Source organism: Canis aureus, chromosome 20, assembly GCF_053574225.1.
Source record: "Canis aureus isolate CA01 chromosome 20, VMU_Caureus_v.1.0, whole genome shotgun sequence".
Lineage (NCBI taxonomy): Eukaryota > Metazoa > Chordata > Mammalia > Carnivora > Canidae > Canis > Canis aureus.
In genome coordinates, this window is record NC_135630.1 from 36,089,121 (window position 1) to 36,103,277 (window position 14,157).

The following is a 14,157-nucleotide window of genomic DNA, read 5'->3' on the forward strand; positions in this document are numbered from 1 at the left end:
TTCATTCATTCTGCATTTTTGGTGCACCTGCCGGGTGCTGGCTTTGATAATTGATAAGAAAATTCAAACATAGTGTACTGATTTCTTATTGCTGCTCTATAAATCATCACAAAGCTAGTGGCTTAAAACAATATGAATTCATCCTCATACAGTTCTGAAGGTCAAAAGTCCAAGATGAGTCTCACTGGGCTAAAATCAAAGTACAGTGTTGGCAGGTCTACATTCCTTCTAGAGGCTCTCAGGGAAAATCCATTTCCTAGTCTTTTCCAGCTTCCAGAGGGTGTCTGTATTCCCTTGGCTTTTGGTCCTTTCTTCTGTCTTCAAAGTCAGCAGTGTCTAGCTGAGTCCTCCCTGCACTGCCCCCTATCAAGCTCTCTTTTCTACTTCTCTTTTCCATTACAAGGACCCCTGTGATTACGTTGGGGCCACCCTGATAATCTGGGGTTATCTTCCCATCTCAAGGTCAACTAATTAACATCTTTAATTCCACCCACCACCTTAATTCCCCTTTGCCGTGTGACCTAATATATTCAGAGTTTTGGGGATTGGAACACAGAAAATTTAGGGGGGCCATTATTCTGCCCACCACATATACCAACAGAAAAGAAAAAAATTCACAAGAAAGGTGCAAATAGCACACGAATCTGTGAATAGGTGGTTACTTTTTCTAATAATCAAGAAAATAAGAGAACAGCAATGAGATCTCTTTTTTTTTTTTTTTTTCAAATAAGTGTCAGAGGAGACAGAGCCTGACAGCACCTGGGGTGGCCAGAAAGGTGAGTCAGAGCCAGGCGTCTTATATGACGATTTGAGGGGGACAAATTCCAGGTTTCTTTTTTTTTTTTTTAATTTTTTTTTTTTAATTTTTATTTATTTATGATAGTCACAGAGAGAGAGAGAGAGGCAGAGACACAGGCAGAGGGAGAAGCAGGCTCCATGCACCGGGAGCTTGACGTGGGATTCGATCCCGGGTCTCCAGGATCGCGCCCTGGGCCAAAGGCAGGCGCTAAACCACTGCGCCACCCAGGGATCCCGCAATGAGATCTCATGTTCACCCTGCAGATGGCAAGTGTGAACCAGGCTAACATCCTCTAGAGCTAAGACATAGGAAGTGGACACTCTTATGGCCTGCAGGGAGGAGGGCAGTAGCCAACGTTTGAGGGAAAATAATCTGATGTCCCATCAAAATTAAAATACACTTACATTTTATTTTGCAATCCCACTTACAGGCATTGATTTCCTTCAGAAATAACATATTGCCCCTGCATTAAAAAAATGTCAGTGTGTCAGGTACCAAGGGAGTAGCCACAAATAGGACAGAGTGGGCCCCTGCTCTCATGGAGCTGACGTTCTAATGGGAGAGGCAGGCCACAAGTAAACAAAGAACGAAAGAAGCTAGAAATGTACTGGATAGTGGTCAGGGCTGGGTATTCCTTTCCTAGGGCTGCCATAACAAATGACTACAAACTGAGTGGCTTAAAATAACAGAAAAAATACTAGTCCCCATAGTTCTGGAAGCCAGAAGTTCAAAATCAAGGTGTTGGCAGGGTTGGCTCCTTCTGGAGGCTCTGAGGTTTGAGAATCTGTTCCTTGCTTCTCTCTGGTTTCTGCAATCCCTGGTGTCCCATGGCTTACTGTAGCCATCTCAGTGCAGTCTGCCATCCCAGGGCATTCTCTTCTTTCTGTGTGTCTCTCCGTCCAAATTATCCTCTTGTTTATATGGGCGCCAATAATTGGATTAGGGTTCATCCTAGCCTAATCTGACTTCCTCTTAACTTGATTGCACCTGCAAAGACTATTTCCAAATAAGATCACATTCCCAGGTACTGAGTTATTTGAATGAATCTTTTTAGAGGATACAATTCAACCCAGAACAGGCTATGCAGAGAACTGATATAAAATGATAATAAGAGCGTGAGAGTGGCTACTTGAACTTGGATGAGCAGGAAGGTCTCCCGGAGGAGGTGACATTGAACCTGAGCTCTGAGTGGCGAGTTAGAAGTCACTGAAGATCAAGGAAGAGCATTCTAGGAGAGGGAACAGCTGGCGTAACAGCCTCAAGGCAGGATTGGGCTTGGCCAGTTCATGGTCCTGCAATCAGGCCAGCAGAGCTTCTGCCAGTGGGCAAAGGAGGGTGTTCCAAGGTGAGCTTGGGGAAGGCATGGGGCCAGATCATGCAGGCCTTGGAAGCTCAGGGAAAAGAGTTTGCATTTCATCTTGGAGGAGGTGAGTGGCATGATCTGAGCAGTGTGTTAAAAACTGCAGTATGTGAGGATGTCAGTACAAGGGTGTATATCACACCACAGTTTGCAAAGCACTGGACATTTCCTGTTATGTGCATTCATGAATAAACTATGTCATGTCAATTCCATGGATTATGAGTTTGAGCTTTCCGTATTCACCTGCAAAGATGTTCTTGATACATGAAATGAAAAGGTAAGGTGTCTAGTATCTGTGTGTGTGTGTGTTTGTGTATCTTCTTAGAGCAGCAAAAGCCACCTGCAATGCTTGAACACAATCTTTGCAGAGGCTGGAGAGGCCGGCCTCTCAACCAAACCCTTGCTAGCAGTGGGTCTCCCTGAGGGCTCTGGGTGTAACACCTGGCCCTGGTCCTAATAGTCTTTTAATGTCATACAGCTCATGTACGACGCCCACTTCTCCCCAGAGCATGTGTAGAACCATAGAATGTGGGGGGATAAGTGGCCTTTAGAGGTCTCTTTGTCCAGCCCCCCATTTTACAGATAGAGGAGCAGAGGCCCAGTGAGGAAAATGATCCCTCAGCAAGCCAGTGTCAGTGGTGGGATCTAAATCTAGATAATCTTTTGAATTTATTCCTCTACCCCGCTGGAACACGTTGGCATGTGGGTTTTCCAAGTCCTCGTTCTATAGAGGTGCAGACCACAGCCCAGCAGCAGCAGCAGCAGCAGCAGAGTCCAGCCTTTGAGGCTGTGAACTGCCAGGGAACACAATCTGATTTCCATCTCCAGAACCTGAATGCTCCTTTATAAGGACTCACACAGGAGAGCGTTGTTGTAGGAGGTTAGATTGCTTGTTTTGTCCACCATCTTTACCTAAAGGCTGCCCTGTGACAAGCTCCTGTCTCGTGCAGCCCCCTCCTCCTGGTACTCCATTGCTCTCCAGGTACAGACAGTGCCCTTCTTTTTTTTTTTTTTTTTAAAACTATTTTTTTTTAAACTATTTTTTTTTTAATTTTTATTTATTTATGATAGTCACAGAGAGAGAGAGAGAGAGAGAGGCAGAGGGAGAAGCAGGCTCCATGCACCGGGAGCCCGACATGGGATTCGATCCCGGGGCTCCAGGATCGCGCCCTGGGCTAAAGGCAGGCGCCAAACCGCTGCGCCACCCAGGGATCCCCAGACAGTGCCCTTCAATGTCCAGACAAGTGTGAGCCAGGTGCTCCTCTAGACAGATCAGAGGACGTCCCGGTTCCTGCCTGCTCTGAGGAGACAACGAAGCCAGGAGACTCAGACATTTGGAGAAGTTTCTGTAGAAAGGGCTGAACTAAATAATTTCCAGGTTACTCTAAATGAATCCTTCCTCCTAGCCTTTCAAAGGCTGATTCTTTCCGGAAGCCTGCCTTGACCTCAGAGCCTGAGGCCACTGTCTTTCATGGCCTCTTATGCATGCATTGGAGCCTGGCCTCCCCCCTTCAGACTCTACCCACTCAAAAAAAATCTTTGTTGATTTATCGACCCAGGCAGTGAAAGGACTCTGAACCTTCATTTTCTGAGAAGTCCAGGATGGATCTCCTCATAAGGACTCAGATTTCTCTGGATTTTTCCATTTTCAAGTTGGGTACTGCATCCCCATGTTCAGGTCACTCATTGATGGTAAATATCAGAGATGTACTTAAGGATGCCTAAAGAAAACTGGGTAGTAGGACAGGAAGGGTTATGTGTACTAGTCTCTACTTGGAAACAACCTGAATGTCCATGAACCTAGAATGGATGCGTACACTGAAGTATGGTCATGCAGTGGAGTGATGGGCAGCACCAAGAGCTAACGACCTACGCTACAGGCAAAACATTATTTAATATCAAAAACTATTACATTAAATGAAAGAAATTGGGGCGTCTTGATGGTTCAGTCGGTTAAGCAACAGGCTTTTGATTTCAGCTCAGGTTGTGATCTCAGGGTCCTGGGATCCAACCCCACATCAGGCTCCCCACTTGGTAGGGAGTCTGCTTCTCTCTCTCCCTCTGCCCCTCCTCCCTGCTCACTCTCACTAAAATAAAGCTTTAAAAAATACATATGAAAACAAATTAGTGATATACTACATCAATAAAATGAAAGATAAAAAAATAGAAAAATGAAAGAAGAAACTGAACTCAAAAGAATATGTAGGTATGATTCCATTTAGGAAAGTTTAAAAGCTGGCAAAATTAATGGGGCACCTGGGTGGCTCAGTAAGTTAAGCATCTGCCTTCTGCTCAGGTCGTGATCCCAGGACCCTGGGATCAAGCCCTCTGTTGGGTTCCTTGCTTGGCAGGGAGCCTGCTTTTCCCTCTCCCTCTGCCTGCTGCTCCCCCTTCTTGTGCTATCTCTCTGCCAAATAAATAAAATCTTTAAAAAAATTAAAAATAAAAGCTGGCAAAATTAAATTACAGTGTTTAAGTTCACATGCTTAGTTGGCTGTGTAAGACTATAAAGAAAAGCCACAAGTTCTCATATGGGCCAACTTTGCGGGGAAGGGAAGTGGTGAATGGGAAGTTCTTCAGCGAGTTGCAATCCCGATTCTCAAACTGGCCTATAATTGAGACAGTAATAGTTTGTTAAGTTGTATGGTTATTTTTTTAAAAAAGATTTATTTATTTTAGATAGGGAGCTAGAGAAAGAGAGAGAGCGTGTGTGAGCAGGGAAAGGGGCAGAGGGAGAGGGAGAGAGAATCTCGAGCAGACTCCCTACTGAGCCTGGAGCCTGATATAGGCTGATCCCATGACCCTGAGATCATGACCTGAGCTGAAACCAAGAGTTGGATATTTAACTGACTGAGCCATCCAGGTACCCCGTGTGTGTGTGTATATATATATACACACACACACACACACACACACACACACACACAAAATATTGTATTTTCTTTCTTTTTCTTTTTAAAGGATTTTATTTATATGAGAGAGAGAAAGAGCAAGAGAGGGCATGAGCTGAGCGAGGGTCAGAGAGAGAAGCAGACTTCCTGCAGCAGGAAGCCTGATGTGTACTTGATCCCAGGACCCTGGGATCATGACCTGAGCTAAGGCAGACGCTTAACCAACTGAGCCACCCAGGCATCCCAAGGATAGGTTTAATGTAAGGATTTGTGAGGACTGAGGCTGGGGTCCTATGGAGGGTATAGGGTGAGTTAGACTTTCTCCTCCTCATCCCCATCATCCTCCCTCCCTCCTTCTGCATCTCTTCCTCTTCCACTTTCCTTTCTCTACCACCTAAAACCCATATGTTCCCCCTCCCCCAATCATCACCCCTTTGCTAAGTATGGGTAGCCCCTCTGCTCCCAGCCTTTTGTCTCTTCCAAGAGCTGGAAAATTCTTTCCAAATTCAGATTCAGGGAAAAAAGCATCTAATTGACCACTGCTGTGCACCAGCCACCTGAGGATCAGCCGCCCCGGGTCAGGCCCTCCCTGGTCTAATCACTCCTGGCCCACAGGCTGGGGAGGAGGTGAGGAAGGGCAGCCTCTGCTCAAACTCAGTTGGCTTTGGTGGAGGGGCTAAGGGCAGGCAGTTTCTCTGACAGGGTGGAGAGGACAGGACAGTCCTTCCCAGTACAAGGAGAGGATGGTGTGAAGCTGGCCTTATAGGTGGATGGACAGGTAGGCAAAGGGAATGAAATGATCTCAGGCCCCAGTAGGAATGGGAAGAACCTAGAACTAGACTAGAAGAACCCAGAAGGCCAGCTGCCCTGACTCTGTTTGCCTGCTTTGGGCTGCCCAGGACTTCCCCAGACCCTTTATTATTCCTCCCCCTCCACTCCCGCATCACATAGACCTGGTTCCTAACCACTGGGCTCCATCTGCAAAGGAAGCCAGGTCCCTCCCGCTGTGTGTGGTGGCAGCTGTCTCCAGTGGCCGGGCCTCTGACCCTTACTGGAGGAGCACATCTGAAGGTTATCTAATATTGGCATCTCCCAACAACTGTCATCATTCTGTGTTTAAAATATTTCTCTTCTTCCCACCTTGCCAGCATCGCCTCTCCCACAATCCCCCTTCCCTGGGAGTCAGCTGGGGAACCAAGGGTCTCCCTCACAAATCCTGTCCACCTCTCCAAGGGGTGCCCCTCACGCCCCATCCGCCTGTGGGAGCCTTCACCCTGCCGCCTGTTCTGTAGCCTTCGGGGCCACTGCAGTGCAGACTTTTTGGCAGAGCTTCCACCTGCATCTCTCTGATCTTCTCCGGGGGTGGGGGTGGGGTGGGGGTGGGGGATGGAGCCAGGCCTTCTAAGAAGGAAGTCAGCAGCAGCAGCCACGCCATCATTGCTGAGCACCTGCTTCCAACACAGAACTTGCTTCATATTCTCAAACCCCTGCCAAGGAGCAACTTCCTCCCCCAGTTTTGCAGCTGAGGCTTGGTGGTGGTGGTGGTGGTGGTGGTAGTTGGAGTGGGCCGGGGTAGGGGGGCGGCTGTGCAATTTCCCTGCTGTCCAGCACTACATTATGTGGCAGGACTGGAACTCAACCCTGTTCCTGCCGGAGTTCAAGGCCCCGGACCTGTCTGCTCTGAGAACCTCTGAAGTGTGTTCTTTTGGGCTCATCCTCTCATTTGTTCCTGAGAGTCAGACCCTGTTGTTCTAATTCAGAAGAAAACTGAAGATCAGAGAAATTGAATGGCTAAGATCACACTGGGCCCTCGAGTTTCAAAACTCGAGCCTTGGCTGCTGCAGGGTGTCCATCCTGGCTGCTCTGTCTTTCTAGAGTCAAGTGCTGCCCTGCACTCTGCCTCCCTTCCTTCCATGTTATCTGAGTCCATTATAAACAAACGTATCTATCCATGCACCCATGCACCCACCCACCTATCCATCCACCTACCCAGTATGTATGTGTATGTATGTATGTATCTATCTATCTGTCTATCTATCTAATCTATCTCAGAGCTGATGCCATCAAGGAGCTCTCAATCCAGTGGGCATAAATAGGCATGCACGCGTGTGTCTGCACGCACATACACACACACATGAATGTGAACATACGCATGTAAATAATCACTTATAGACTCGCTTCAAATACCACCAAAGAGGTGTGTGTGCTGTGCCAGGAGACTTTGAATTTGCAACCAGTGATGGGGAGTCAGAAAAGCTCCTTCAGCAACCCTATCCTGGCTCCCCCTCTGGCCAGATTTAGCGCCTGACGCCAGGAAGAAGGAGAACTGAAGCAAACAGGACTCCAGCCCCCAAGGAGCTCTCATCTTTAAGAGAGACTCTCCCAACTGAGCTGGGTTTGTGAGAAGGAGCAGGAGGCAGGCCAGCAGCAGGACCTGCATTGGCCGGGGAAAGGTTGAGAATGTGTCCCCCAGGGGACCGTCTGAGCCTGCCCTTCGCTAGCTCTGTGGCTTGGGAAAAGGACACAGCATCTCTGGACTTGGCATCTCCCTTCTGCAGAATGACACAGTTTAACAGCAGCTGCCACCAGAAGAGCAAGGGCTCCTGAGCTGGGGGCAGGGGATCAGTTCCCTTCCCCTCTCGCCCACTGTAGGGGGCCAAGGCACACTATCCTTGTCCTGGGCTTCTCTGCAGCCAGGAGGTTGGTACTCGCTTCCCAGCACAGATAGCTACTGCGGTTCCCTTTCCCCCAACTGGGAACAGGAGACCTGAAAACTTCCTGCACTGCCTTGCACCCACACCACGGCCTTTCTCCACTAGAATCAGGACCCAGGTGCTGTCCCCCACAGAGGGAAGGAGCTCTGATTTCCAATTCAGCTTACCAGGGGGGACTGGGAAAGCAGAAGCCCAGTGGGTTTGGGGGCCTGGCTCAGTATCACCTTCACTTCTTCTGTGTTCTCTGGTTCAGGGTGAGCATCAGGCCAGCCTGGATTCAAGGGCAAGGAAACAGACTCCCCGCCCCCCCAACCCGAGGAAGGAGCTGCAAAGTCACCACAAGGACTTGGAGACAGGGAAGAGTAAACGTTTCCACTGCTGTTTGCAGGCTACCTCGGACACCACTGAGGGCTCCAGGCCAATACCCACCGTTCCTCCTGTGTGCCCGGGAGGAGGAGGCAAGAGGTGTTACCGGCTGCGAAGGGGGTCCGGTGGGAATGCACTGGGTTCTGCTGACCCCAATCCAGACTTTCTCAGACTGCGGTCAGCAGCTTCTTGAGAACTTTGAAAAAAAATTTCATTTTCGAACATCTAAAAATGCATTTAAACGCATTCTGTGTAGCTGCCCATCCCCATAGCTCCCCATCCCACTGGAGATTTCAAATCCGGTGTGGATTTCTTTCTAATTCGTCATGCCAGGGCCAACAGCAAAATGTTGATGGTCATGAGAGACTGGATAAAGAGGTGGCCAGAGGTGATCAGGGCCCAGGGCATGAACACGGCTTCTTGGGGGTTCAGGGACAAGCAGAGGGAAACTGAGTCAAGACATGACAGAGCTGAGAGCACCTTTTCCCAGCAGCTCGGAGGGTTTCTACATCGCTGTATCCACCAGCCCGTCACCTGCCATCTTGAGGGAGTGCCACCCAATGCCACCCATGCCTGGGAGCCGCAAGGCTGGGAGGAGACCCTGGGTGGGCAGTGAGGATCCATGCTTGGAGAGAATCAGTTTGTGAAGGGGACTGAGGGTCGTAGCCAGGTCTCCAGAACATCCGAGTCCCCAACAGCCTGACCAAATGAGGACTTTTTCAGTAACTGCGGCCGCCTTTGCCTGCGTACTGGGTGCTAGCCGACCACTGCTGTCCTCCAACACCCAGCGAGAGAAGTATTGCTCTTTCTACTCAGCAGATGAAGAGTGGTTCAGAGACGTGAAGTAAGCTGCTCAAAGCACCCAGCATTCTAACCAACTCTGTCCTCTCTGCAGCCAGGAATCTTCCAGTTTCACTCAGCCCCCTCTGGGGTGGAGCAGCCCACCTCCCAGTACTTCTCAGAGCCCAGGTGAGGAGCCTTTGCCCCACCTTTACCTTTGCAAGCCTGCCAGGCAACCTGGCTCATAATTAGGTCATTAAATCTTCGAGTAAACACTGGAGAAGTCCAACCTGTTTTTGTATCGTTTCAGGAAAACAAAGTCCCAGGAGCTTTCCAGTAAGTTCAGAGAGTTTCTGGCTCTTTAGTGAGTAAACAGGGACAAGTGACTTCGATCCTGTCCTTCCCCTGCCACCCCCTTCTGCATTCCCCCCAACAAGTCACCAAAGAGCACATTGTTTTTTCTCCCGAGGGCTTTGATGTGACCTGTGGGTTGGGGAGGGCAGCCCCGTTCCTGGGGTCCTTGTGTTTCCTGGAGTCCCAGGCCAGGAAGGACCTCAGGATTTAGAAATGCCAGTCACGGTGTTTGTCACACTTGAGCCCGGGCTCTGCTGGCCACAGCGGGTGGGGGCCGGCAAGGCCTGGGGCTTAGTGACTTTCTGGCTCCCCAGTGACTAAGACAATGGTGAGCCCATGGCAGCTTCCACAAGTTTGCTGAAAAAAAGTACCTTGAGGATGCCCCCACGGAGCACTACCTGGGACCGAACTGGGGAAGGTGGGAACCCGTCAGAAACCCCTCCCAGATTCCTCCCTGCCCATCAGTTCATTTTGGTCAGAGACAAAACCTTCAGCACCGAAGGGGATGCTCAGGAGACTGGGGTCTGGGCTCAGGTGACACAGACAGAGAAAGCACAAGGATGCCAGGCAGAGGAGGGGTGGGCCACAGGGAGAGCCAGCAGGCACAGAGAGGAGTGTCATCCACCCACGGGACCATTCAGCTGGCACTGGAGGGAGCTCTCTGTCTGCAGCTTCATTCCTTGGCCAAGTTGGAGAAGAGCTCTTCCCAGAGTGTCCTCAGAGAAGATCACGGCCAGGTACCTGGAGCAGCCTCCCACCCCTACCCCCAGGGCACCTGTCGCTCATGGTCTGCAGACTCACCTGCCTCCCACCAGACTCTGGGCAGCTTGAGGGCAGGCCTCCATGTAATATAGCTCCAAACCCACCCTCAGACCTGGCTGCTGGAAGGCAGGAGGGGCCCAGAATGTTCTGCTGTGTGAATGTAGCAGCGTGGCTGGCGATGTCTGTGCAAAGGGCACAGGAACGGAGTGGGAGGTAGTTAGGAGAGCATGTTCCAGTCCTTCTGGGTCACTAGTTTGGAAGAGTGGTCTCACCTCTCTGGGCCTCACTTCTCCCAGCTGCAAAATAGGAGACTCAGTGACAAGAAAGTTCTTCTGCATTTCTGCCAGTATGTGACTCAGTGAGGGGTTCACCCCAGGACCACTGGAATGAGACCAGTGGAAGAGTATGAGATTTTAGATAAACAGACAAGTGATACATACATAGATAGAAAATTTATTCCAGGGGCACCTGGGTGGCTCATTCAATAAAGAGTCTGCCTTTGGTTCAGGTCATGATCTCAGGGTCTTGGGATCAACCCCGCATCGGGCTCCCTGCTCAATGGGGAGTCTGCTTCTCTCTCTCCCTCTGCCCCTCCCCCTGCTCGTGTGCTCTCCCCCCCCAATAGATGAATAAAATAAAAAAAAAATTCATTCCAGAAAATTGGCTCACACCAATCCCAAGAGCTAGTTAACCATCTGCAGGTCTGATATTAGAGCTTGAAGTCCACAGGACAACAGTCAGAAGAGAAGCTTGGGTGAAGGCTAGGACCCCAAGGGCACGGGCTGGGACTCCCCCAAGGGTGAGACCGACACTCATGCCTGTTCTCGCTGCCTCTGACCTTGGAGGCCAGGGAATCCAGCAGAAGCTGGGAGCCTTCGTCTAAAGTGGACCTCCGGCCCAGCTGCTGGGGAGGCCAGTGGGCAGATGAGCCCTGTGCGTATTTACTGCGTGCCTTGGAATGATGGCCACCTCCTCCCTGCCTCCGGCTGCCCTCTTCTGGGACAATCTCCCCTGTGGCCGCCGCCAGCAGAAACACACAGGGGAAGGAACCCTGGGGCATGGAGTGCAACCTGGCCGAGGCGGTACCAGGCTGCCACAGTGTGGTAATAATTTTCTTCTGTCAAAAACTCATTAGAGGACGATTTGGAAGGGGGACACTTGGCTGGCTCCGTCAGAAGAACGTGCAACTCCATGTCGGGGTTGTTAATTCGAGCCCCACCTTGGGTGTAAAGATGACTTAAAAAAATAAACAAACAAACAACACAGTTTGGAAGAAAATCATCCTGAAATTTTCGTAGCAGACTGAGATCATCTGCAATAAATGACTGGCCTTCCAATGCGTAGATCCAAGGTCCTTAATTCAGCTTACAGATTGTCAGCTCTTCCAGGATAACCTTGGGTCTCCTCCTTCTCTTTAGTTCTGTGCACACAGCGCAGCCCAGGGTGTGATCCCAGATGGGCTAACAGTGCTAGGATGGCCAGAAATATGCTCCATGTTCGTGTTTGGCTCTGCTGACAAAGACTCGGAAATGTCTATGTTTTCATCTCAGCTTGCTGTCTGTTGGACATTAGTAACTGGCTCCCAGTGCTCCTTATCTAATTTCTCAGTAATAGAACTCCCAATTTTTAGCAAGGCACATGGTAACCTGACCAATAAGATCGTTTTCCAGCTTCCTTTACAAATGGATGAAGGTGAGGCCATGTGGCTTCCTTGTGGCTAGTGGGGTATTAAAAGTGGCCAAATCCTGATGTATTCTTATAGGGAAGGGGCAAGCTCTTTTTCTCTCAGTTCTTGTTTTCTGGGAAAGGGGCTGGATGAAATGGAGTGTAATAGCTGGAGCTCCAGCAGCTATCTTGGGTCATGCGAATCACCTCAGAAATGGAAATCACACACATCACACACGATAGAAGGAATGGAGGTCTCTGAGACCATGAAGGGCCACACCAGCCCTGGATTGACTCCTTCTGGATTTCAAGAACATGAGGGAGAAATAAACTATCTTGTTTAAGCTCTTGCTACTCCAAGTGTGTTCCAAGAACCAGCAGCATTGGCATCTCCTGGGAGCTTGTCAGAGATGTACAATCTTGTGTCCCACCCAGACCTACTCAGTGAACGTCTTCAGTTTAGTAAGATCCCCCACATGATTTGTACACCTGTTAAAGTTTGAGAAACACTGGTCGAGGTCACTTTTATTGGCCAAACCTGATGCTGATCCATTGCAGCTGTGATGGTCTTACTGTGGCTGGCACCTAGAGCTCCTGGCTGGTAGAATTAGGGAGGCGGTAGCTTCTGGGGCAGCCATCCTGGACTAATGGAGAGCCATTCTCCAAAAGGTCCTCATCCCAATCTTGCTGTGCAGAGCACTGTGTGAAGAATGGACCCATCAAAAGCATTGGGAGAATCCGAACACTGGAGTCCGCGTGTGCCTCTCTGTGCGTATGTATTTGTGAGTGAGCTGTATGTGTGCTTGCGTGTGTTTGCAGGGAGGCTAGAGGAGCCAATGGAGTGTGTTCACCCACCAGTTGTTGATGCATCTGTAAGGAAAATAGAGGAAGACAGGAGCGGGGAGGCACCCAGCCCATGAAGAACTATGATTACAGTCAGACTGGCACTGTGACATGTGCCTAATTGCAAGAATTCTGTGAAGTCAGGCATCTGGGAAGGTGCCATAATGAGAAACAGACCTTGGGACCTAAGAAAGAAAAGGAGAAGCTGGCTTATTCTGAGGATGGAAGCCATGTGGTCTGAGTGGGCTGGTGCCCAAGCCTCCCTTGTCCCTGGGTCGGGGTGGACCACCTGCCTGCACAGACCAGGCATGGTGACATCTCAGTGAAGGTGGCTGACATCTGGGCAAAGATCCAGAGCATGGTTTATGAGGATTGGTGAACGTTTCCACTGTCCCTCCTTGTTGTCGGCATCTTTCTTGTCTCTCCCTGGTCCTTCCTGGAAGAATTCCTTCATGCTCGATAGCCAGAGGAGCATCCAGTTTGGAGAACTGTGGGAGGTGGAGAGATTGAGGCTGTTTGTTTTCTTGCTGCTGGAGGCTATGCCCTGCTGTCACCTCCCTCCTCTCTAGGAAAGGAGGGTAGCAGTCACGGAAGGGGAAGCAATGTCACATGAGCTGCATGACTGGCATGGTGGCAGACCTGGTGAGGGGTCCAGGGTGCTGCGATGGCTCTTTGTTTCATGGGCCAGTACACTCTGGCAGACAAACATCCCTTGGACTCTGGCCCAGAAAAGCACCATGAAGAAGAGAGAAGGCCTGCCTGCAACTGGAGAACCCTCTGGGCAGGGGAGGAGTCAGACTTGTAAACAATTATAGTAGTTTTCTGCCTAGAGGAAGTGGCTGTGTGACCTTGGGCAACTCACTTAACCTCTCTGTGCCTCAATGTCTTCATCCATAAGATGAAGATGATACTATCTCCTAATAGAGTTGTCGTGAAAATAACATGAGTTAACATCTAATATCCTTGTTACATTCAGGTCAGCGTCCTGGAGAAACCAGAGGTCGGGCCCTCCGTGAGTCTGGCGAGGAGCCCAGGGAAGGTGATGGTTCACAGAAAGGCTGAGGATAAGCAGGAGTTGGCCAGACAGAGATGAGAAAGAGTATTTAGGCCCAGTGGACAGGTACTGGCCAAGCCCCAAGGAACAAAGCTTTGGAGTGGGAGGAATTTGTTCCTGGCTAGAAGGGAAAGGATGAGGCCGGAGCAGTGGGCAATGCTAGAGAAGCAGGCCGGGCCTCCTCCAGAAGCTCCCAGGCATGCAGGTCCAGCCTGCAGCCATCTGGCCACCTCCAGCCTGCCCGGATGCTTGCTGGGGACCCCTCAGATGGTCCAGCCTGCTCTGTCCCCTATATTTTCTTAGACAGAAAGCTCTGGAAGGCATGATCTCGCTGGCCCTTGGCAACCTGGTCCTCAGCTACGGCACAAAACCTTGATGCAGGAGACCTCGGTGAAGCTCTGTCAACCAAACAAGTGAATGTCACCCCTGCTCCCCCCGAGCTCCTCCCTGTGCCCTCGATGCCCTACCCACCCCGCCGCTGGCCTGAGCCGGAGCATTCCTCGGGACTCGCTGCCCCTTGCATGAAGCTTTCCGAGACAGCCCAGGCTCACTCTGATCTCCCGGGCCAG

The 14,157-nt window shown here is 50.3% G+C and overlaps 1 long non-coding RNA gene across 1 annotated transcript; it reads left to right on the forward strand.

The window, feature by feature from the left end:
- Window positions 1-8,222: 8,222 nt before the first annotated feature.
- On the forward strand, window positions 8,223-13,646 carry LOC144291944 (uncharacterized). The gene is made up of 3 exons (XR_013359485.1): window positions 8,223-9,099; window positions 9,221-9,246; window positions 13,511-13,646. It is a non-coding gene; the product is annotated as an uncharacterized LOC144291944 (long non-coding RNA).
- Window positions 13,647-14,157: the final 511 nt, after the last annotated feature.